We start from the raw sequence: 23,166 nt of genomic DNA, 5'->3' as shown, positions 1-23,166 counted from the left end.
TCTCTGCACCAGCCAACAGAGTTGCTGTCATCAATTTGAAGGTATGCAAACCCAAAGTTTCAACCTCTTTCGTATCACAGTTTTTCCCCTTGTGTTAAGGTATTTACAATGAAATTTCTTGGGTTTCACCGTAATTTGCAATTGGATTGGCATCACAGTTAGACTTGTGACAGGAATTTGAATTGAGCTATCTATAGTCAGTATAGGTGGTTGAGTGAGTTTATAACTGAAGATTTCTGGATTAATAGGCCTGTTTAAAGGTTGTGGGGGTAAAGTCCACTATTGAGTATCTTTCAAAAGAGATTATGGGTTAAGTTCAACAAAGTAAGCTGCAGGAATTATCTGGGCTGAAGCCTGGAGGTAAGGATATATGGATTTCCTGTTGGGAAAATGTTGGGGAAATAAGTGGACTTTAGAGTGTGAAAAGCTATACCAAGAGGGTATTGAGGAAGGAAATACTAAGCTTGGGGTGTTTTCTGGGGCTGTTAACAACATACTGAGAGTAGACGAGAAACTATCGTATATGAGACCAATGTTATAAAATTTGAGGTCATTGAATAAAATTTGAGTTACATTTAGTTAGTTTTATGCTTAGATCGTATTTATTATAACATTTAGCAATTTATTAAATATATGACATTCGTATTACTGCTGAACCTATTGGTTCTTGTCAAGGGCACTGCAAAGAAATCGATCCTCATAAAAGTCAAACACTACAAAGAGTGAAAAATAACCGACGTTAAATACCTTAAAGGCATCAATAAATATATGAGGTGAAGTAATTCTCCTTAAAAGGCATCGCAAATATGAAGAAAACGATGCTCATAACAGTTAGGCGATACAATGTGTGAAAATAACCAATGCTAAATACCTTAAAGACATCGGGAAGTGGTTGTCCATAATAGGCATCAAACCTATAGATAAAGCTATGCTTATAACAAAAATACACTACAATGTTAACAACATTACCGAATCCACCACCTCCGTAATTTGATTCACCATTTGATCTCGTTGAAACTCGAGTTCGAGTTTTGCCGTCGTGAGCTCCGCCGTGGCGGCAGTTTGTTTGTGCTTTCCATTTGCAACTTGGCTCTGGATACCAGTTGATGGGTTCGTTATCTCAAAAGGGAAAAGAGAGCAAAATGGAAAATAGAAATTAACTCAATTCAATAATAATCCAAAAATAGGGTCAACAAACGCTTAAATACAGCTTCCAAGTTGTCTCTTAGCAACATAAAAGTAAATAACGAGTTACACGAGTTACAGCTAGTGGTAAATAGCTAGGTGAAAGTAAAAGATAAAGATATAGTTGATAATGGGAAAATGGGGTTCATCACATAAAGTCAACATCCTAGAAAAGTCTATGATATAAAAAAAATTTAAAATTTAAATAAATATAATATATATATATATATATTTTGTATCTGAAATCCAAATGGTGCTTCAATTTCATAATGCGCTAATTCATAGTACCAGGTGTCTAGCCTTGCCTTGCATATATTCTTGGGGATGTTGAAACTAAATCAACTCCAAACTGGTAAGTGTTAAAATAGAATGAGGTCAAAACTCTAAGCACTTTCATAGAATCAGGTCCAAACCTCATGGATCTAATTGCATAATAATGGACCAAACCATCACAATATGTCTTTTTCTCTTGTTTTTAATGAAGCTACACCCTACGTCGCCGTCGGACGTAAGTGAGTAGGCGCACATCACCCTTCATATCACTATGATTGCGACAGAACGGGCTTCCACAGAGACAATGGAAGGGCTTCATGGGGTGGCCACTATCATGATCACGGTCATGAAAGTCGATGCCATAGTCCTGAAACAGCATAGGCATTTGAAAGTTGGATGATGATGCCAAACACACATTAATAACATATCATAGACAGGTGAACCCCCCTCTTACCCAGGTCAGCTCCTCCATGGCATCAACCTTCCTTGTTGTGAAAAGGGCAATCTGCATGAAATAAATAAAAGAAATCATATTTACTTGTATGAAGAATTGGTTCGAGTAGTAGTACGAAGAAGATCGAAGGGATGAGATCATTGAATGCTGAAAAATCATACATGATAGTAGTGATGATCTGGGGTCTCCACTTCCACAGGGATCTCTACCAAGGTAGCATCAGAACATCTGACCAATAAATGTAAAACGTTTCAGTAGAAGATTTTAGCAACAAAAAAAAATTATTCAAAGGGAGGAGCAAATTAGCCTGCTCTCATCAATCAAGATATCGAAGAATACAAACCATTCTGGCACAGAATGACATTGAGACAGCTTCAATAAGAAACATGGCTCTTAATATAGAATTTATAATACATACAAAAATGGAATGATGCTCGTCAGTGATCGTCTAATAACTGTTCGTTAAGTTTATTGCACGTGGCAATAACTTAACTTTGACGCAAGCATGCAATCTAAGATTAACCTTAAATAACGAACAAAGAAATAAGGGAGTTTTGATAGGCAGAGTAGCAGAGATGAGTTCATGTTCACCCCTAAGATGTTAATAGGGGGCATCATGAAACCAAATCAGTTATTTTAGGCAGACAAGGTCAGCTGAATTAATTTGAGTAAAAAGAAACTGCAAACCATGTAAAGGAATACAGTCAAATAATTAGACAATTGACAAGAAAATACTTCTACACGAAGGCTAAACCGCTAAACCTAGAATTGATGCAATCTGAAAATTTATTTGTTTGAGGAGTAGATAAATGGTATAACCTATCAACAGAGCATCCTATTTAACTAAAATGTTCCAAAAACCTGAGGAATGAAGTGCAACGCATTCCCTTCCTATGATGTTAAGATACAACCTAATAACCTTGAGCTTCCTTTTGGTCAGAGATAACCTTGAAATTTATATAGAAGAGAATAATATAATTCTTATGCAATATCACCTTTGACTAGAAATATAAATCTAATAATTACTATAAGCACTCAGTTGGAGGAAGTGGCTGGGGTATATAAGAGTATGGATTTTACACCTGTGATTGATAAACCTCGCAACATTTCCGTAAACAGTAGCGTCCAAGCAAAGGACCTCTTCATCTTTCAAGACACCCTTCGAACCCCTGCCTGCATCTAGTAGAACTTGGTAGCGTGTATTCTTGTTACCAGGACTTCCCACATTTTGCTCATGTAGTTCTGTGTTGGTTAATATCTCTCCAACATACTCACAAACAAAAGCCCCTGGTGGCAAGTCCTCCAGTGTTCGACGATTCCACCCTTTCCCATCGGGTGTCAAAAACACCAGCAACATAGATTAAACCACTTACACGCCTTTAGAATTTATACCCATCTGGTTATTATTACCTAGGGCCTTGAAATTCACAGAGGACAAACTAACCTGCAACTTCACAGTGATGCTTTGCTGAACAATCCGGTTTCCACATTTCTTATTACACCAGCATTTACACCAGCATTCCTTTATAAATTTCAGTAACAAATGGCCTTTGCATGGCACGGAACTCTTCTCATCCTTAGACCTTTGAAGTGGGCAGTTTCTACAATACAAGTAGTGGTCTTGTTTAAGTTCCCGCTTCAAGGATATACATTCTTCCAGAAACTTCTCCTTGACGAATCCTCCTGGAGTGTATGCAAACTGACTCCCAGTTTCAGCCGCACAGACGCAAGGTACTGGTGATGTCAAACAATCCCCAAAACAATGTGAACAGCAATCCTCATGAGATATACGAGCAAGTGAAAATTTCACATAGGCGTTCTTATAAACTAAATTATTGGGGATGTGAAAAAAGATTGGCAGATCTCCAGCATTTCTTCCATTCTCCAAGGAAACTTTCACTCTTTCTTCACCTCTACTTATGTCATCAATATAAACAAAGGATTTAATGACTCCATGTGAAGAATGGTAGTTATGAGCAGCCTCCACCTTGCATAATTTTGAAGATCTACAGCCTTAGATCACCTTTAATCTCTTTGCGGTTTCACCAACGATGTTCTCAATATCCGTTCTTGCAAAACCAATTAAGCATTGAAGACCATCATCACAACCAAAAGCTATATGTTTGGGTATATGGGGTATAACCTTGATAAGATTTTTACATAAAATTAATTCACTTTGAAAACTTAGATGATCATATTTACTGGCAAGAACATCTTGTGCAGCATAAAAGGTGGAATCAGTTCCTGTTTCCACAAACCATTCTTCAACCCTACATGATTTTATGTGTGTCTCTTCCACCATTTCTAGAGCTTCATCAAAATGTGGAGGACAGAAATCAGACTGTGGAGAAGAGTGGCAAATCATAGACATTTCCAGGTCACCCTTCGGAGTAGATGATGCAGCTACAAACTCTGGCAAATCAAAAACATTATCTTTGTTGTCCGTATTCAACGATTCCACTTCCAACAACTTCAAGCCGTCTTCATCAAAATCTGAAGAACTATCTTCACCTATAAGATTGAGACTTTCTTCCAGTTGCGTGTTGCGATTACGCAGAGGATCGAAGTTATTCCCAGAGTCCAAAACCTCTCTTTCCTGGTGTCTTCGTCATCTTCTTCTTACTAGTGGTTGAGAGTCTTCAGATTCTTCCGAATCAGAAAACAGATTATCCTCATTACTCTGACGTGCCCTTTTTAATGGAAACTTTTCAAGGCAAGATGTGGAGTGTTCCAAAGGAGACAATCCCTGTTTTTTCTGTTGCCTTGTGCAATATCTCTTGGTTGGAAGTTCAACAACTTCAGTTTTATCATAAGGTGGAGCTTCTTTTTTCTTCGATCTCACTACCTGGCCCGAAAATATATGAAATGCTAAAACACTTAAACTTCAGTTTTATCATATAAGAAAACCATTATGCCCTCCGCATGGTTGATGAGAGCTCCATAATTTGTAACAATTATAAACAGAAATATATGGCATAGAGAATATTATCATACATAATACAGCAAGAAATGCTCACCTTTGATTCATGGATCAAAGCTATCCTTTTCCATTTTAAAGGGAAAATAAGGATGCCCATTAAGTATAACAAAATAAATAAAAAACTATTTAAATAGATATTCCAATATTTATCTTCTATTATATATGACATATATAATAGATGAAAAATAAATAAAAACAAAATCTTGAAAAGCATTGAATAAACAAAACACTAAAATAATTAATAAAAAATTTAAAAGCAAAATCTTATTAAAATATGAAGAAGAAAAAAAGAAGGTAAAAACAAACCTTTTCCTCCTCTGGCTTGTGGTCCAGAACAAAGTCCAGCAAAAGTCTGTAATTTTCATCAATAATAAACTCCCAGCTGTTTGCATAGACTTTCAGAGGCTCTTTGACCGCTGCCTTTGTCTGACCTTCGGAAATGCCAAAAGGCTTCATTGCCCTACAGGCATCAGCCATTCGAGAATTTTTTGGCGGCATCACTAAACTGTTCACACCCTTTGTCTCTTCCTTTCATTTTTCCACAAGTACCTAGAAGAAAAAATAAGCTAGATGAAGAAGAAAGCTTTTACAAAGTAGTGGTTTTTACCTCTCTCTGTTTTCTGGGTATTTAATTTTCAACAGACTCAGAGCACCTCTTAATTTTTCAGACTCTCTGTTTAACCTCTGGTTGCTTTGGGGAAATGGGAAAATGCTAAAGGAGAAGAACAAGAAGATGGAGAGTTCTTTTTGCAGATTAAAAAAATTACCCAGATAGGTAAACTGATATACACAGAGAGAGAGAGAGAGAGATGAATAAAAAGGTATGTTTAGAGCTTGTCAAGCAGCTAGTTTTGGACTCGGGCTGCGGGGGTTTTGGGAGAAAAACGGGCTCCAGCAGCAAAGGTTGGCCCGAGGGCGAGTTGGGAGCCACGATGAAGGCCTGGCCCGAGGGCAGGTTCAGCCTGAGATCCAAAACGAGGGGCTGACGTCAGCAACAACAAAAAAATGAAAATAATCGAAAAAAAAAAAAAATCAAATTTTTTTAAAAAATAAATACTTAGTCATATTTTTCACTTCCCACGCCAAAAATCTTTTTAAAAAATATTGTCCAAATTAATTGTTTAGGTAAACAAATATGTGAAAAAAAACAAAAAAATGAATAGTGTTTGCCATAAACTAGGGCAACTATTGGAAACCAACATTGCTTTTTGCAAGGGTAGCCACTATTCACATGAATAGTGGCTACCCTAGCTCCCTCCTTGTCATGGCAAGAGGCAACTGCTGGAAATGCTCTTATGGGATTTGGTGGGAGCAACTTTCTATGCTCCACCACTGAGAGCATTTCCCGCAGTTGCCTTTAGAGCAAGTCCAGCAGCTAGTTTTGGACTCGGGCTGGGGGGATTTTGGGAGCAAAATGGGCTCCAGCAGAAAAGGCTGGCCCAAGGGCTGGGTGGGGGCCACGAAGAAGGGCTGGCCCGAGGGTAGGTTCAGCCTGAGATCCAAAACGAGGGGGCTGACGTCAGCAACAAAAAAAAGTAAAAAAAAATCGAAAAACAAAACAAAAAAATTTAGATTTTTAAAAAATAAATACTTAGTCATATTTTTCACTTCCCACACCAAAAATCTTTTAAAAAAATATTGTCAAAATTAATTGTTTAGGTAAACAAATATGTGAAAAAAATAATAAAATGAATAGTGTTTGCCCTAAACTAGGGCAACTGCCATAAACCAACATTGCTTTTTGCAAGGGCAGCCACTATTCACGTGAATAGTGGCTGCCCTAGCCCCCCCTTGCCTTGGCAAGAGGCAACTGCTGGAAATGCTCTTAGCCATGGCAGGGGGGGGGGGGGTTGGGCAGAAAACTTTGCTGGCGCTGGGATTCTTGTTGTTCTTTATAATTGGAAGTTTCAAGTGGAAGAAAATATGCTCAAAATCCAGGTTTTATTTTTCTTTGTTAATTAGTTTTATTATTTTTTATTGATTATTGTGTTGTGTTTATTATAAAAATTAAAAAATGTTTCCTAAGAAACAACTTTCCGGAAATCTCAAGAGACAAAGAAAGAAAAAAGAAGAAGAAATTGCTCAAAGTTTAAGAGGATCTTTGAATAAATATTTTGTTAAACAAACCAATGCTTCACTTGAAAATTTAGATGAAGATTTACCAAATGAATATGAACAACCAATTCAATTGGAAGAAATAGTAGAAAATGAGAATGATGTGAATGAAGAAATTGGTGATCTAGATGACAATGAAAATAATGATGAACCTTTCCTTGATGAAAATGAAAATATTGATGAACCTTGCCATGAAAATGAATGTCAAGAAACAAGATTTGATTTGAACATTTATGATCCACGAGTTTGGGATAATCTTGATGCAAAAAATGAGAGATGTACTTGTAGAAAAAGGTTCCCTAAGAGAAACTGTTGTGTCGATTCAGCTGCACCAAAATAGATTCAGCTGCATCCTCAACTTGTGATACTCGCAAGTACACGAGCCGTTCGGTAGTATAGCATATGTAAGTGCGAGGTCGATTCCACAGGGATTGGTGATTGAATAATCCAATTCAGTTTTCCTACACAAAACAGAAAAACAAGAAAGTGTTTGTGCCTAATAAATCTCGGTCGTAAAGCTGACCGAAAGGACATCCTCTCGGCCCTAGCACCTGCCCATGAACTGAAACGTGGCGTTTCATTAGGCATTTGCCTCCCTAAAGGACAAAAGAAAAGCTGCGAAGAGCCACGGCCGAGGCCGAAGGACGCAAGAGCCACGGCCGAAGATGTTAAGGTCACATCGCCACGTAGTAACAGGGTCCCACACTTCATTTAATGAAGTAATGCCTCTTTTTATTGCAGCAAACCCACTGGCCACGAAAAAGCATTTAATGCACGAGGGAAGATGGGAAGTGACTGAAGTCATGGTTTGGTGATGGGAATCAGAGTGATTAGACGCAAACATTCTCACAAAAATTCTTACAGCTTGAGAGATTAGGTCACCAGCTATCAGAGCAATAAATGCGTCTCCACGGCCAAGGGTGCAGAACCCACGATCAGGGTGGCGGCCGAGATTTACCGGGATTTATGGGGTCACACCACCATGCTTCACGATCCCAAATGCCGATTTGACTAGTGGTTGCTCTTATCAGGCTCCACCATGCAGATTTTCAGCCTCGATTCCTCCTCCAGAGCTCTTCCTATAAATACCAAGCTCAAACTACATTCAAAGGGGTCAACACCAAACACAAGCCTCCCACGGAGCAAATTATATTTTCCTGTCATTTACATTCTTGTAATGCACTTTCAATACATTTACTTGCTTTCCTAGGAGTAGTGATAGATTGTAAGGAAAATCCATTCATCAATATATCATACGACCCTTGATCTTCAAGGCGCCGGAGCACCATCTTTGTTACTCCACTCATCCACCCCATATATCATACGACCGTCGCTCAAGCAGATAAGTTCCTCTCTCGACCACCTAAAACCCACCATCAACACCACCACTAAAAGGCCTTGTAGCTCAGGCCGTGAACCTGACGGCCGAGATCAGTTCCTCTCTCGACCACAATCGTTTGGTTAGAAGTCAAACTCGAATAGGCGCACCACTTAAACATTTACCCAAACACATCACTCTCTCAAACGCACGGTAGACCATGCTTGCACGCCCGCGCACAACCGCACCGCATCCAAAAGAAGGACGTCACGTGTCGTCGTAGATCCACTCGGCCCATACCAATAGGCCGACAGATTTGCGAGCGCCAACAAAAGAAAATAAATAAAACAAGAAGGAAAGAAAAGAAAATAACTCAAGCAGATAAGTTCCCAAGTTCAATTAGATTAACGAATTGATTTTAGCTAAAGTATGATTAAGCCATGGTGTTTGGTCCTAACCTTGTATTCATAATTCCCTAATTTGATCATCTGTTGTCTAACCTAAACTAAGCATTAGGAATCCATTAAGCATAGAAGAACATTTTAAACAACCAAGTATGTATCTAATCCCTGTTGTCGAATGTCCATACATACTCTTCCTATTCATAGTTCAATTCGAATTAAAGTATGGTGTCTACTCTTAATTCAAACCAAGATAGCTAACATGCAAGCCTAAATGGTGATCAATCATTCAAACTAGCATATTAACTTATAAGCATAATGAATAAGAACAAAAACCATAATTGAAACTTGGAAACTAATCAAACTTGAAACTAAAGAAAAGAATTTACATAACAATGAAAAGTAAAGTGGAACTAAGAAAAACTTAAGGAGAATTTCAGCACAAAGATTTCATTACAACAATTGAAAACTAGAAAGAGAAACTAAGAGAATTTGAGGGAGAGAAGGGAGGGGAGCTCTAGAGAAGTGTTTGAGAGCTCCCCCCCTTGGGGGTGTGTTTTGAAGCTTGAAGACTTCTCTATCTATAGGGCTAAGAGGGAGGAACATCATGATGAATTCCAACACCACCATCCCTCTTTTAATACAATCCATAACTCCCACTTCATCTTGTTTATGTTAGTGTGGTTGGAATCAATTCCATCCTATACTTCTTTTGCTGCACCTCAAGCTTTCTTCACATGGGTTTTCAAAGGTGTTCAATTGTGGTTGCCTTTTGCTGCCAACCCATGTGGTTTTCTTTTGGTTGCTGAAAAAAATGATTCTTCTGAACCAGACTTGGTGTAGGAAGGCCTGAGGTTTCAATATGTATCCAATGGGGCTCAAATTTGGATATGTCATAATAGACACCCATTGGAACAACGGCTATGAAGAATGTATTCCCATATGAGCAGTACAAGTGTACGTTTTGGACCTTACAAGTTGACTGCCGAAAATAGATTGGAATTGACTTCATTGCAGTCAGCTTGTGGGCTTGTTTTGGGCTTGATCTTCCCTCCTTCAAAATCTAGAAAAATCTGGATCTTCAAACTCTTTGAATTATCTTTCCAAGCATATGCAGCCCAGCTCAAGGCAAAATCGGAAAGCCCTTCAAATGTGATATTCGGCCCAGTAACGCAGATGCTGCCGAATTTGACCTTAAGTTTCCAAAACTTGTATAACTTTCTCTAGAAGACTCGGAATCATGAACCGTAAAATGCTCCAGAAACTAGACTTCCGTATGTTTCCAATGATGTATGGCTCATCATCTGGTTCATCCTGAGAAAGTACAGTCCAGTCCGTGAAGTTGACTGATCTGCGGACACCGTTTTGAGCTAACTTGTCTCCAAAATGCATTTAATGAGTCTCAAGCTTATTACACTGAAACAAACACAAAATTTATTAAAAGCACAAGTTTAACTCAAAAACATAATCAAATCATAAGTTAGAAGGGTACAAAATGATATATAAATATGCACCGATCTGAAACTAATCTCAAATTCCCCATGGACGAACACAATAGACATTTTTCTTCAAATTATTATCTTCGTACGTTACCAAATGGGAAAACTAAGGATCGAAAATGGCTAGTGTACTCAAAGGAGTTGGATAAAGTGTTTTGTTTCTGTTGTAAGTTGTTTAAAACAATGAATTCTAGAAGTCAGTTAACTAGTGAAGGAATTAAAGATTGGAAACATCTTGGTGAGAAGCTTAAACAACATGAAAGCAGTATTGAACACCTCACTAACTTGAGGTCTTGTGTTGAATTGCAAATCAGATTGAAAACAAATCAAACAATTGATACAGAATTACAAGAGCTAATCAAGAAAGATCGATACACTAAACTGGAAAAATGTTATTGTCAGAATCATCGCTGTTGTGAAATGTCTTGCTATACATAATTTGGTTTTTCGTGGAACAAATGAAAAAATTTATGAAGATGGTAATGGTAACTTTTTAGGCCTACTTGAAATGATTGCAGAGTTTGATCCAGTAATGCAACACCATTTTCGACTCATTCAAGATAAGAAGATTCATTATCATTATCTTAGCCATAAAATTCAAAATGAGTTGATAGCTATTTTAGCATCAAATGTTAAACATGCAATCATTGAAAAAATAAAAACGGCTAAATATTTTTCAGTCATTCTTGATTGTACTCCTGATGCAAGTCACAAAGAACAAATGACTTTAATATTGAGGTGTGTAGATGTTTCAAGTACTCCAATAAATATAGAAGAGTACTTTTTAGAGTTTCTAAATGTGGAAGATACATCTGGATTAGGAATTTTTAATGAATTGAAAAATGTAATTGAGTCCCTTACACTTAATATTGATGATGTGAGGGGACAAGGTTATGATAATGGCTCTAATATGAAAGGGAAAAATCTAGGTGTACAAAAATCATTACTTGATATAAATCCTAGAGCATTTTACATGCCATGTGGTTCTCATTGTCTCAACTTAATAGTTTGTAATATGGCCAACTCATGTGTTAAAGCAAAATCTTTTTTTGGAGCATGTCAATGCATATATACGGTATTCTCTAATTCAACAAAGCGATGGAATGTGTTACTTGATTACATAGATGGTTTGACTTTGAAATCATTGTCAACTACACGTTGGGAAAGTCACATTGAAAGTGTCAAAGCAATAAAATCTCAAGCTTCCCAAAACAGAGAAGCTTTATTTAAATCAACAGAAATTAGTGAAGATGCCAAATTGAGTAGGGATGCTCAAAGTTTAGCATCAGGAGAGTTTTCAAGTTTTGAATTTATATTAAGTTTGGTTATTTGGCATGACATTTTGCTTAAGATTAACTTAGTTAGTAAAAAGTTACAATCTGAAGACATGCGTCTTGATGCTGCTGTAAGACAATTAGAAGGACTTGTTTTATTTTTTGAAAACTATAGAATAAATAAGTTTATTTCTGCCATGATTGATGCTAAAGAAATTTCCCTTGATATGGGAATTAAGCCTGTATTTCCAAAAAAACGTTAAGTTTGTAGAAAAAGGCATTTTGATGAGGTTTCCAATAGTGATAGGGAACAACAATCAGCTGAAGAATATTTAGAACTGATTATTTTCTTGTTATAGTGGATATTGCTCTTGGTGAATTGAAGAGTAGGTTTGAACAATTGCATTGTTTTGAATCTATTTTTGGGTTCTTATTTGATGCTGCAAAGTTGACTTCGTTTGATGATAATGAATTGAAAAGTTTTTGTGTGAATCTTGAAAATGCTTTAAAGCATGGTGATGTTTCTGATGTTGATGCAAGAGACTTATTTTTAGAATTACAGGTGTTGCAAGTGATGTTTCCAAAAGAAGCATATGAAGCAGATAAACCATGGACATCCATTAAAATTCTTGAGTTTGTAAAGAGTGTGGATATGTTTCCTAATGTAATGGTTGCTTATAGGGTATTATTGACTATACTTGTGACTGTGGCTTCTGCTGAAAGAAGTTTTTCTAAATTAAAATTATTGAAATCTTACTTGCGGAACACCATGACTCAAGATAGGCTAAATGGATTAGCGATATTATGCATTGAAAAGGATATGTTAGAAAACATTAAATATGATAGTATAATTGATGATTTTGCATCTAAAAGTGCAACAAGAAGACATTTTAAATGATGTTTTATTGTTCAGATTTCATTGCTATTTTTATTTTGTAGGTATAGGTGATGATTATTTGCTTCGATTAATTGTGGAGGATGAAAAGAAGATTGATCAAATCAAGAAATACTTACGGAGATTCGGGAGGAAGCATATAGACTGAAATATGTAGTTTTCATTTTTTAATGCAATGTTTACAATCCGGGGTACTCTTTTTCCTTCGTTTGGGGTTTTGTCCCATTGGGTTTTCCACAAACAAGGTTTTAATGAGGCTCCAAAGTGTTCGTCCTTATCTTTTGTAAATTCTTATAATTTTAATAAAATTAATTAGTTGATAATTTTTTATTATTTAATTTGTATAAAGGGGCACACTTGAAAAAATTTGCCCTGGGCCTTAGAAAACCCAGGACCGGCTCTGCTAATGATCTTTAAGGTTACACTCCACACATCAAAATGGTCCATGCCGTTAGCTTTTGTCAAATATTCTATTAAATTGCTGACGTGACACATGTGGGGAGCCCACACATCCAATGGTATAGAGTCACAAAGCTTTAAATATAATATAATATATTTTTAATATTTTTAAAACTTAAAATCCGTAAAACAAATTTAAAAGAAACTCAAGTCTTTTATAAAAAAAACAAAAAAAAAACAAAAAGACTTGTACCATCCCTTCTGCGTTCTCCCTCTGCCAGTGCCTTCCCCTGATCGGTGCATATTTACATATCATTTTGTACCCTTCTAACTTATGTTTTGATTATGTTTTTGAGTTAAACTTTTGCTTTTAATAAATTTTGTGTTTGTTTCAGTGTAATAAGCTTGAGACTCATTAAATGCATTTTGGAGACAAGTTAGCTCAAAACGGTGTCTGCAGATCAGTCAACTTCACGAATTGAACTGTACTTGCTTAGGATGAACCAAATGATGAGCCCTATATCATTGGAAAGATGCAGAAGTCTAGTTTCTGGAGCTTTAGGTCAAATTCGGCAGCATCTGCGTTACTGGGCCAAAAATGACATTTGAAGGTCTTTCCGATTTTTTCTTGAGTTGGGCTGCATATGCTTGGAAAGATAATTCAAAGGGTTTGAAGATCCAGATTTTTTCAGATTTTGTAGGAGGGAAGATCAAGCCCAAAACAAGCCCACAAGTTGACTGCAATGCATTGTCATGCATGACATAGGCATTCCAGCTATGAAAGTCTAAAGGAGCAAAAACAAGGCATTGTGGGAAACATGTTTGGATAAATCAAAAAGCACTTTCCAGGCTGCTAGTTGGATTAGTTGGTACATGCTGGAGCTATTAAAGAGAAAGAATGTGCATGCATGTGAAGCAAAAAGAAAGGGAAGAAAAGAAATGAAGTCAATTCCAGTCTATTTTCGGCAGTCAACTTGCAAGGCCCAAAATGTACACTTTTATTGCTCAGATGGGAATACATTCTTCATAAAAGTTGTTCCAATGGGTGTCTATTATGACATATCCAAATTTGAGCCCCATTGGATACATATTGAAACCTCAGGCCTTCCTACACCAAGCCTGGTTCAGAAGAATCTTTTTTTCCAGCAACCAAAAGAAAATCCACATGGGTTGGCAGCAAAAGGCAGCCACAATTGAACACCTTTGAAAACCCATGTGAAGAAAGCTTGAGGTGCAGCAGCAAAAGAAGTATGGGATGTAATTGATTCCAACCACACTAACATAGACAAGATGAAGTGGGAGTTATGGATTGTATTAAAAGAGGAATGGTGGTGTTGGAATTCATCATGATGTTCCTCCCTCTTAGCCCTATAAATAGAGAAGTCTTCGAGCTTCATAAACCACCCCCAAAGGGGGGAGCTCTCAAACACTTCTCTAGAGCTCCCCTCCCTTCTCTCCCTCAAATTCTCTTAGTTTCTCTTTCTAGTTTTCAATTGTTGTAATGAAATCTTTGTGCTGAAATTCTCCTTAAGTTTTTCTTAGTTCCACTTTACTTTTCATTGTTATGTAAATTATTTTCTTTAGTTTCAAGTTTGATTAGTTTCCAAGTTTCAATTATGGTTTTTGTTCTTATTCATTATGCTTATAAGTTAATATGCTAGATTGATCACCATTTAGGCTTGCATGTTAGCTATCTTGGTTTGAATTAAGAGTAGACACCATGCTTTAATTCGAATTGAACTATGAATAGGAAGAGTATGTATGGACATTCGACAACAGGGATTAGATACATACTTGGTTGTTTAAAATGTTCTTCTATGCTTAATGGATTCCTAATGCTTAGTTTAGGTTAGACAACCGATGATCAAATTAGGGAATTGGGAATACAAGGTTAGGACCAAACACCATGGCTTAATCATACTTTAGCTAGAATCAATCCGTTAATCTAATTGAACTTGGGAACTTATTTGCTTGAGTTATTTTCTTTTCTTTCTTTCTTGTTTTATTTATTTTCTTTCTTGTTTTTCTGTTTTGTGTAGGAAAACTGAATTGGATTATTCAATCACCAATCCATGTGGAATCGACCTCGCACTTACATATGCTATACTATCGAATGGCTCGTGCACTTGCGAGTATCACAAGTTGAGGATGCAGCTGAATCCATTTTGGTGCAGCTGAATCGACGCAACATCCCCCCGGCAGACCCACTCTTTGCCCCTCTCTCTCTCTCTCTATCTCTCTCTCTCTCTCTCTCTTTCTCTCTCGCTTTCGCTGGCCTTAAATTCCTCCTCTTTCTTTGAAGTCCATGGTGTGCCTAAAAACCGACACACTTCCAAAGGGTTTGGAACTTTCAACTTTGGAGGAAGAAGAAGAAGAATAAGAAAAATGTATATGTTTCTACAAGTAGAACAATACCATGGTGTTTAAATTCCTCCTCTTTCTTTGAAGTCCATGGTGTGCCTATAAACCGACACACTGCCAAAGGGTTTGGAACTTTCAACTTTGGAGGAAGAAGAAGAAGAATAAGAAAAATGTATATTTTTCTACAAGTAGAACAATACCAACCCAAGTCTTGACCATCTCAAGGTTGCAAGAGCTTTTTATCAGGGGATTTGGAGAATACCCAGGTGGCTGTGACAATTTGTTAACATCAACAAGTAATTAAGGGGAGAATTATCCAGGTTTGGAGGATCCATAAGATTGGGGTTTTGAAAGAAATATCCAATTTTTAAGGAGGAAAAATAACTAGTTGGAGTACAAGGAACGGTGTTGTGAGGCATTGGGAGAAGGAGAGAGAGAGAGAGAGAGAGAGAGAGAAAGAGATGAGAGGAAGAGGAGGGAGAGAGGAGTGGGTCTGCGCTGGAAGAGGGAGAACACATTTTTGTTTTTTTGTTTTAATATTTCTTATTTATAAAAAGACTTAAGTTTCTTTTAATTTTTTTTAAAAATGGATTTTAAGTTTTAAAAATATTTAAAATATATTATATTATATTTAAAGCCACGTGGCTCTATACCATTGGATGCGTGGGCTCCCCGCATGTGCCACGTTAGCAATTTAACAGAATATTTAACGGAAACTAACAGCAGTGACCATTTTGATGTGTGGATGGTAACCTTAAGAATCATTAGTGTCACAAAAAAATGTTAGGGACGAAATGTGATAATTTTGCAAACCTCAGGGACCATTTGTGATAAAAAGCCTTGTAAAAATTGAAAAGATAGGGACTAACATGTCTTAAGGGTGTAACCATATGGTACTCAACTGTCATCAACCCTAAAAAAAATTAAATAAAAAGGATTTTTAGGTGCAATAGTCCAACTTTGGCATGATTTACATTTTGGTCCTTCAATTTCCAAAATGGTTGCAACGGTCCTTAATCTTTTCTTTTGCTAGCAATAGAAGTCATGTCGTCTATTTTACCAAAAATGAACATTTGATGCCCACATGGGAGAAGTTGAGGGGCAAATAAGACTTTTAACATATTAGGGCTTAGGGTTTGACAAATTCATGTAATTGTTTTCTGTAGCAGAGGGAGAATATTGAAGGAACTATATGAGAACTCCATATAGGAGTTCTCCGAATCCATAGCCAAAGCCATGACAACCATTTGCCAAGGTGTTGTTGTCGGATCAGCTGCGCCAAAATTGATTCAGCTGCATTCTCAACTTGTGATATTCGCAAGTGCATGAGATGTTCAGTAGTATAGCATATGTAAGTGCGAGGTCGATCCCATGGGGATTGATGATAGATTGATTCAATTTGATTCCTTGTACAAATTAGAAATTGGGTGTTTTGATTAGGTAAGGAAAACAGAAACTAAACTTAAACGATGAAAGTAAACATGTAAATAAAAGACAAAAATAACTAACTCAAGCAAATCAGTTAACAAGTTCAATTCAGATTCACAGATTGATTCTAGCTAAAGTATGATTAAGCCATGGTGTCTACTCTTAATTCCAACTAAGATAGCTAACATACAAGTTTAAATGGTGATCAAACATTCAAACAAACATATCAACTGATAAGCGTAATGAATAAGAACAAGAACTAAAATTGAAACTTGAAAACTAATCAAACTTGAAAACTTAAAATAAGAAATTACATGATAATGAAAAAGAAAGTACAGCTAAGAAAACATAAGGGAAAATTTAGCCAAAGGGTTTTGTTACAACAATTGAGAACTTAAAAGAAAAACTAAGGGAATTTGAAGAAGAGAAGGGAGAGGAGCTCTAAAGAGATGTTTGAGAGCTTCCCCTCTTGGGGTGTGTTTGTAAGCTTGGGGAATCTTACTATATATAGGCCTAAGGGAAGTAAAAATCTGAATTGAATATTGCTTCTACCTACAGCACTCACTTCACCAACTTTACCTAACTTCCCCATGAAAAACAATATGTCATGCATAACAATGCATTGCAGTCTGATTATAGGCTCATTTTGGGCTTGTTCCTTCATTTAAATTCTGGAAAAATATGGGTCTTGAAGCTCTTTATCTTATCTTTCCAACCATATGTAACTCAGCTCAATAAAAATTAGAAAGGCCTTCAAATGTCATTTTTGGCATAGTAACGCAGATGCTGCCAAATTTCAGCTTAAGATGTCAAAACTTGCATAACTTCCTCTAGAAGACTTGGAATCATGAACCATAAAATGCTCTAGAAACTAGACTTCCACATCTTTCCAATGATGTATGGCTCATTATCTGGTTCTTCTTGAGCACGTACAGTCCAATCCGTGAAGTTAACTAATCAGCAGACACAGTTTTGAGCTAACTTGACTTCAAAATGCATTAAATGAGTTCCAAAGCTTAATACATTGAAATAAACACAAAAGATAATAAAAGTACAAGTTTAACTAAAAAAAATAATGAAATCAAAAGCTAGAAGGGTATAAAATGATATGCAATTATGCACTGATCAAATACCCCCAAACCTAGATTTTGCTAGTTCTCGAGCAAAACAAAAGGAAAACAAAGAGAAAAACAAAATAAGAAGTTAACTAGACCGCTTTCACAGGTAACTCGATTGAATTGAGCGTATGCAACAAGCCTTTAAACCTCTAGGCATTCCTAATAGGAGGAGTTGTGTCTCCTTAGCATTTAACAGATACGATACCCACAAACGTTTTACTGACTCTACAAAACAAAGTGGATAGAAAACTTATTATATTTTTTTAGTCCTTGAGCAAAACAACAAAAAAACAAAAACAAAAACAAAACAAAACAAAACCATCTTTACGAACATTTTCCAAAGAGAAATGACTCATGCACATGACTCAAAAGTTTTAACAATAAAAGCACAGTTTTAGACCTTATTCACAAAGCGGCAAAGTTCAAAACACAACATGCTCAAAGTGTAGTAGTGTGATAGCCAAATGCAACAAATTTCCCAATCTCAATTTTCACACAATTTCGAAAATCATACAAAGTACAAATGCAACTTCAAATCTCACCAAAGTTGTCATCTCACAAATAAATCACTCATAAGAGGGCTACAATGCATCACTCAGTTATAAACATGAAATTAGAGTTAAACCATAAGGGACTTAACTTGCAATAAAAAGATGAAGAACTTGCATTAATATGATCTCAAGAAAGATGTTAAACACTTAAAAGTAAGAAAATGGATGCAATTCAACCACATGATATTTAGGATCAATTTAGGTCTTTAACATAGGTTGTAATGGGGCCAAGGGTGTAAGGAGAGTGGGAAATTGAAGGTATGGATAAAACAAAGTCCAAGGAACTCACAATGTAACAACATAAAACAATTGTTTCTAGACTTTGAATCATCATGATTAGAATTTTTTTTTTACATGATCAAAACTCCTTATACCTCCATTAATAAGGATTCACACTCCTTTCTTTTAATTGAACAACCACCAATTTACTTTGAAGGCCAATAAAGAAACCCAAAAATGAAATTTTAATCAACTACCACTTAATCACAACATTCTCTTTCTTTCACCAATTGAGTGTAATTTTTTTTTTTTGAAATGTAACACCTCTTCCCAAACTTAGTATGAAAAACACATCCCAATTAAAGCTAATGAGTTCTTTAGAAAGGTAAATACTTGTTTTTCAGGCTAAGGTGAGGAAATATATTGGTTAAATGAAAGAAAAGGTTTACATGTAGGCTCAAAATGGTTAACAATGGAAAATCATGCTTAAGCATGCATAAGGTTAGCTTGAAAGGCATAAACAATCCAAATAGGACCTTAATATCATTTCTTAAATGTCATGTAATCAAATTGCATAAGAATGAATGACTTTTAAGTGTTCAACCAAATCAATGAATAATGAGATCAAACAACAACTTTGATGACAAGAAAATAAGAGTATGTGTATAACACTCATGAAATGAAGCACAAGGCTCAAAAGCTCACTTTATATGGTTATACAAGTTTCATCTATACTTGATACAATTCTTTGGATCATGCAAATCATTCAATTGGAGAATTATGAAACAAATGGCAAGTGCATAGAAGGCTTCAAACATATCATGTTAAAACGATGCCAAATTTTATTTTTATTTTAAATTTTTTATAAAAATAATAAAATAAAATGAAATCCAATTTTCATTTAAGTCATGCAAACATTTATCACAATCTCATCATATGTGTTTGGAAAGTGACTCAAAAAAAAAAAAAACCTTAAATAAAACATAAAAAACAAGCAAAAAACTAAAAATAAAATAATGATAATAATAAAAATTAAGAAAAACCAAAAGTACTTGCTAAACTCCAATACCCCCAAACCTAGAAATGAACATTGTCCTCAATGTTTAAAACTTAGGAACAAGAAATATCATAACAACAATTGAAAGGTATAAAAGCAAATAAAAATCACGAAGTACAATAATTAAAAATACAAAAAAAGAAGAAAACTTACAAAAAAATAAAACAAATACTCAAACTAAAACAGTAAACCCTAATCACGCAGACTTAGGCAAACTGAAACCCCAAAAAAAACTTCGAAGCCCAAAGGCCACAAGTTCGAAACCCAAACCACGGTGAAACCCAACCCACAATGAATTCCGAAGCCCACACGTTTTATTTTATTTTTTATTGTAATTTTTTTTTATTTAAGACGAAACGTGAATTGGAAGTGCAAAGAGCGGGATTTCTGAAACGTGGGTCTTAATGTCGTCTCCTAGTAAGTCATAGGCAATAAAGTAGGAGCGACGTGTCGACACATAGAGGCACCGCAGACCCCCAAGTGGAAATTACGGGCGCCATGGAAAGTCGTGACGAATTATTTGGGGATGGGTGGAAAGCCAAAAAGCTGTGGACCTCGAGGAACACCAGAAAAATAAAAAATACGTAGAAAGCTACAGTGGCTAGGGTTAGTCTATAAAAGGAAACAAGGGGAGAAAAAAAATATCACAACAATGCAAAAGAGAGAAAAGAAAAAAGAAAAGAAAAAAAAGAAAAAAAAAAGCTGAAAAATGTCGTCTTCCTTCCCATTTTCTTTTGATCCTAACCTAGCTTCGCCAACACACAGGCATGGGGGCAAGGAGCTGCACCTGAGTAGATGCCCTACTTTGCTTTCTCAAGAGGACCAGTTACCATAACCGACTCTTTACTCATTGACAATGATGTTGCTATTGGAGTTGCGAGGAGTTTGATGACTCCTAGAGATGTGCGTATGTTAGGGACGAGGGATGACAACCAGGTGGTGAGTGATGTCATGGCACTGAGCATGCAAAGTGCGGCATCTATTGCAAGTGTGGGGCATCGCCTAATTGCGAAATCCCATGAGATGCAGGTGCATGCTAAGAGCTCAGTTGGTTGCAGAGTGAAATTTGGTTGAAGATTGTCAGCATGTTATAAAGAGTTTAAAGAGGGAGAGGGAAAGGAAGGCGGATGAGACGCGACAATAGCTGGAAATATTGCAGCAAGAGAATGAAAAACAGTCAAAGATGGTAGATTTTTACTCTTACGACATATAAAAGCAGCTAGAGGCCCTAGAGTGACCGGGTAAACGCAAATACGGGGATCACGACACAAGTTTTGCTCAAGCTAAGAGAGTGATCGTTGAGAGGAGCGGTGAGTGAAAACCCGAGAGAGGAGACCCAGAAGGCCAAACTAAAGGCTCCTATTGTGGAATTAGGAAGCGCGCCATGATGACGATAATGATGTTGTTGTTTTTTTATTTTTATAAATTTAAATTAATGTAGTCCCCTATTTAATCTTTTTTTTAAATGTGAAATAATTTTTTTAAAAAAATTTAAATTTTATAAAATTTAACGATACTAAGAAAGATACTAACTGACCACACAAAACAACAAAAAAAGAAAAAAGAAAAAGAGACTAACTTATAAGAAAATAACTAAACATAAAAGCAAAAAAAAAACAGAGACTAACTTATAAGAAAAAAATTAAAAAGAAAAGAAAACAAAGAAGTTCCAAATTGCAATTTTTTTACAAGAAAAAATAAATACCCAAACTTCAAATTTTAATTTATTTTAAAAACACGCAAATATACTAGCAACTCAAGAATGACCATTTAAGGGCCTCTGAAAACACAGCTAGAGGTTCCGGGAAGCTTGGAGGGGTCACAATGGTCCTGCTTAAAACTCAAACTTCTTAGACATCGAAGGTGTCGCCTAAAGAACTCCTAGACACTGTATTGACGGAGGTTTCTCACTGGGGTTATCAAATGTCAGCTCATATGACACAGTAAATTTTTTAAATTTTTTAAAAAGAAATAGAAACTTAAAATTATTAAAATAATAACAAACCAAGTAAAGAGAAAGGATTGGAATACTCCTCCTTGAAGCGATTAGGTTGAGCATGGATGCATTTAGAGGTCGCGACTTCTCCCACTACTTGACACTAACGTAGATGCTACTGAATTTCATTTTTGGCACAGTAATGCAGATGCTACTGAATTTCACCTCAAGCTGCCATAGGCTGACAAAACATCCCAATGAAGAACTTAGAAGACTTGGAATCGTGAACTGTAAAATGCTCCAAAAACTATACTTCCACATATTTCCAATTGCGTATGGCTCATTATCTAGTTCTTTCTGAGTACATACAGTCCAATCCGTGAAGTCAACTGGTAAAGCAAGTTAGTTGGTTCACTTCCTTGGGAACAAAGAACTTTACTCAATGAATGCACCTTTTGGGTTCTTGAGGTAAAATACTCTGTTTGTAAAGTACCTAAGGAATGTCTACTTTTACCTCGAGAACTACACTATGATGTTCCCCAAGTAATTGTCGTTGTTTGTTTGGTGAAGTAAGTGAGTTGGTTCACTTACTTGGGGAATGATGAGCTTTACTCAACTAACGCACCCCTTGCGTTCCTGTGGTAAAATACTCTGTTTATTTGGTAAAGCAAATTAGATTGTCCACTTACATGGGGAACGACGAACTTTACTCAACGAATGCACCCCTTTGATTCCCTGGGTAAAATACCCTATTTGTTTAGTTAAGTACTTGCATTCCCTGGGTAAAATACCTTGTTTGTTTGGTAAAGTACCTAAATGTACGTTTTTTTTTTTAACTTCCGGAATGACACTATGACATTCCGCAAGTAATTGCAATAGTTTGTTTGGTAAAGTAAGTTAGTTGGTCAATTTACTTGGGGAATGGCGAACTTTATTCACGAATGCACCCATTGCATTCTCGTGGTAAAATATCTAGTTTGTTTGGTAAAGTACCTAAGGAATGTCTCTTTTCACCTACGGAATGACACTATGACATTCCCCAAGTAATTGTCTTTTTTTTTTTTGGTAAAGTAAGTTAGTTGGTCCACTTACTTGGGGAACGGCGAACTTTACTCAACGAATGCACTCTTTGTGTTTTCATGGTAAAATACGCCATTTGTCTGGTAAAGTAAGTTAGTTGGTCCATTTACCCGAGGAAAGGCGAACTTTACTCCGCGAACTCACCCCTTGCGTTCTCGTGGTATAATATCCCGTTTGTTTGGTAAAGTACCTAAGAAACTTCTCTTTTTACCTTCGGAACGACACTAGCATAACTGTAGCCAATGTCTGGTGACGGCCCATTCTGGTTACTATACTGATAGCTTTAACTACATGAAGGCATATTCACAGCTACATTTGTACTAGAATACAAGTTTCTTTGACATTGTCGATGCTTGCGTGTTCCACCCTGACTTACTTGAGTGCCTTTTGTCCTAACGATATTTGGATCTTTCACAATATATTTGGAGGATATTGCCCAACACTACCCAATTTAAGACTCATTTCATTTTCCTTTTGCTTTAAGCCTTCACATATTCCCTTCCATCTATTAAACTCATTCGTCAACATGGTATAACCATTTACACTCTTCGATGCACAAAAGCAAACTTTGTTTGACATAGCACTTAAACTTCTGTACCTCGCCATCTCTACAACTTCTTTGC

General features: G+C 36.3%; 1 pseudogene across 1 annotated transcript; it reads right to left on the bottom strand.

The window, feature by feature from the left end:
- Nucleotides 1–730: 730 nt before the first annotated feature.
- Nucleotides 731–5,737, bottom strand: LOC110755074 (uncharacterized; annotated as a pseudogene). Its single transcript, XR_015833705.1, has 7 exons — nucleotides 5,199–5,737; nucleotides 4,930–5,121; nucleotides 3,353–4,757; nucleotides 2,995–3,280; nucleotides 2,074–2,140; nucleotides 1,913–1,963; nucleotides 731–1,825 (listed from the first exon to the last, which is right to left on the bottom strand). The product of XR_015833705.1 is annotated as an uncharacterized LOC110755074 (transcript).
- Nucleotides 5,738–23,166: the final 17,429 nt, after the last annotated feature.

This window comes from Prunus avium, chromosome 2 (genome assembly GCF_965620075.1).
Source record: "Prunus avium chromosome 2, drPruAviu1.hap1.1, whole genome shotgun sequence".
Classification (NCBI taxonomy): Eukaryota; Viridiplantae; Streptophyta; class Magnoliopsida; order Rosales; family Rosaceae; genus Prunus; species Prunus avium.
This window is presented reverse-complemented; position numbering and strand designations above follow the sequence as displayed.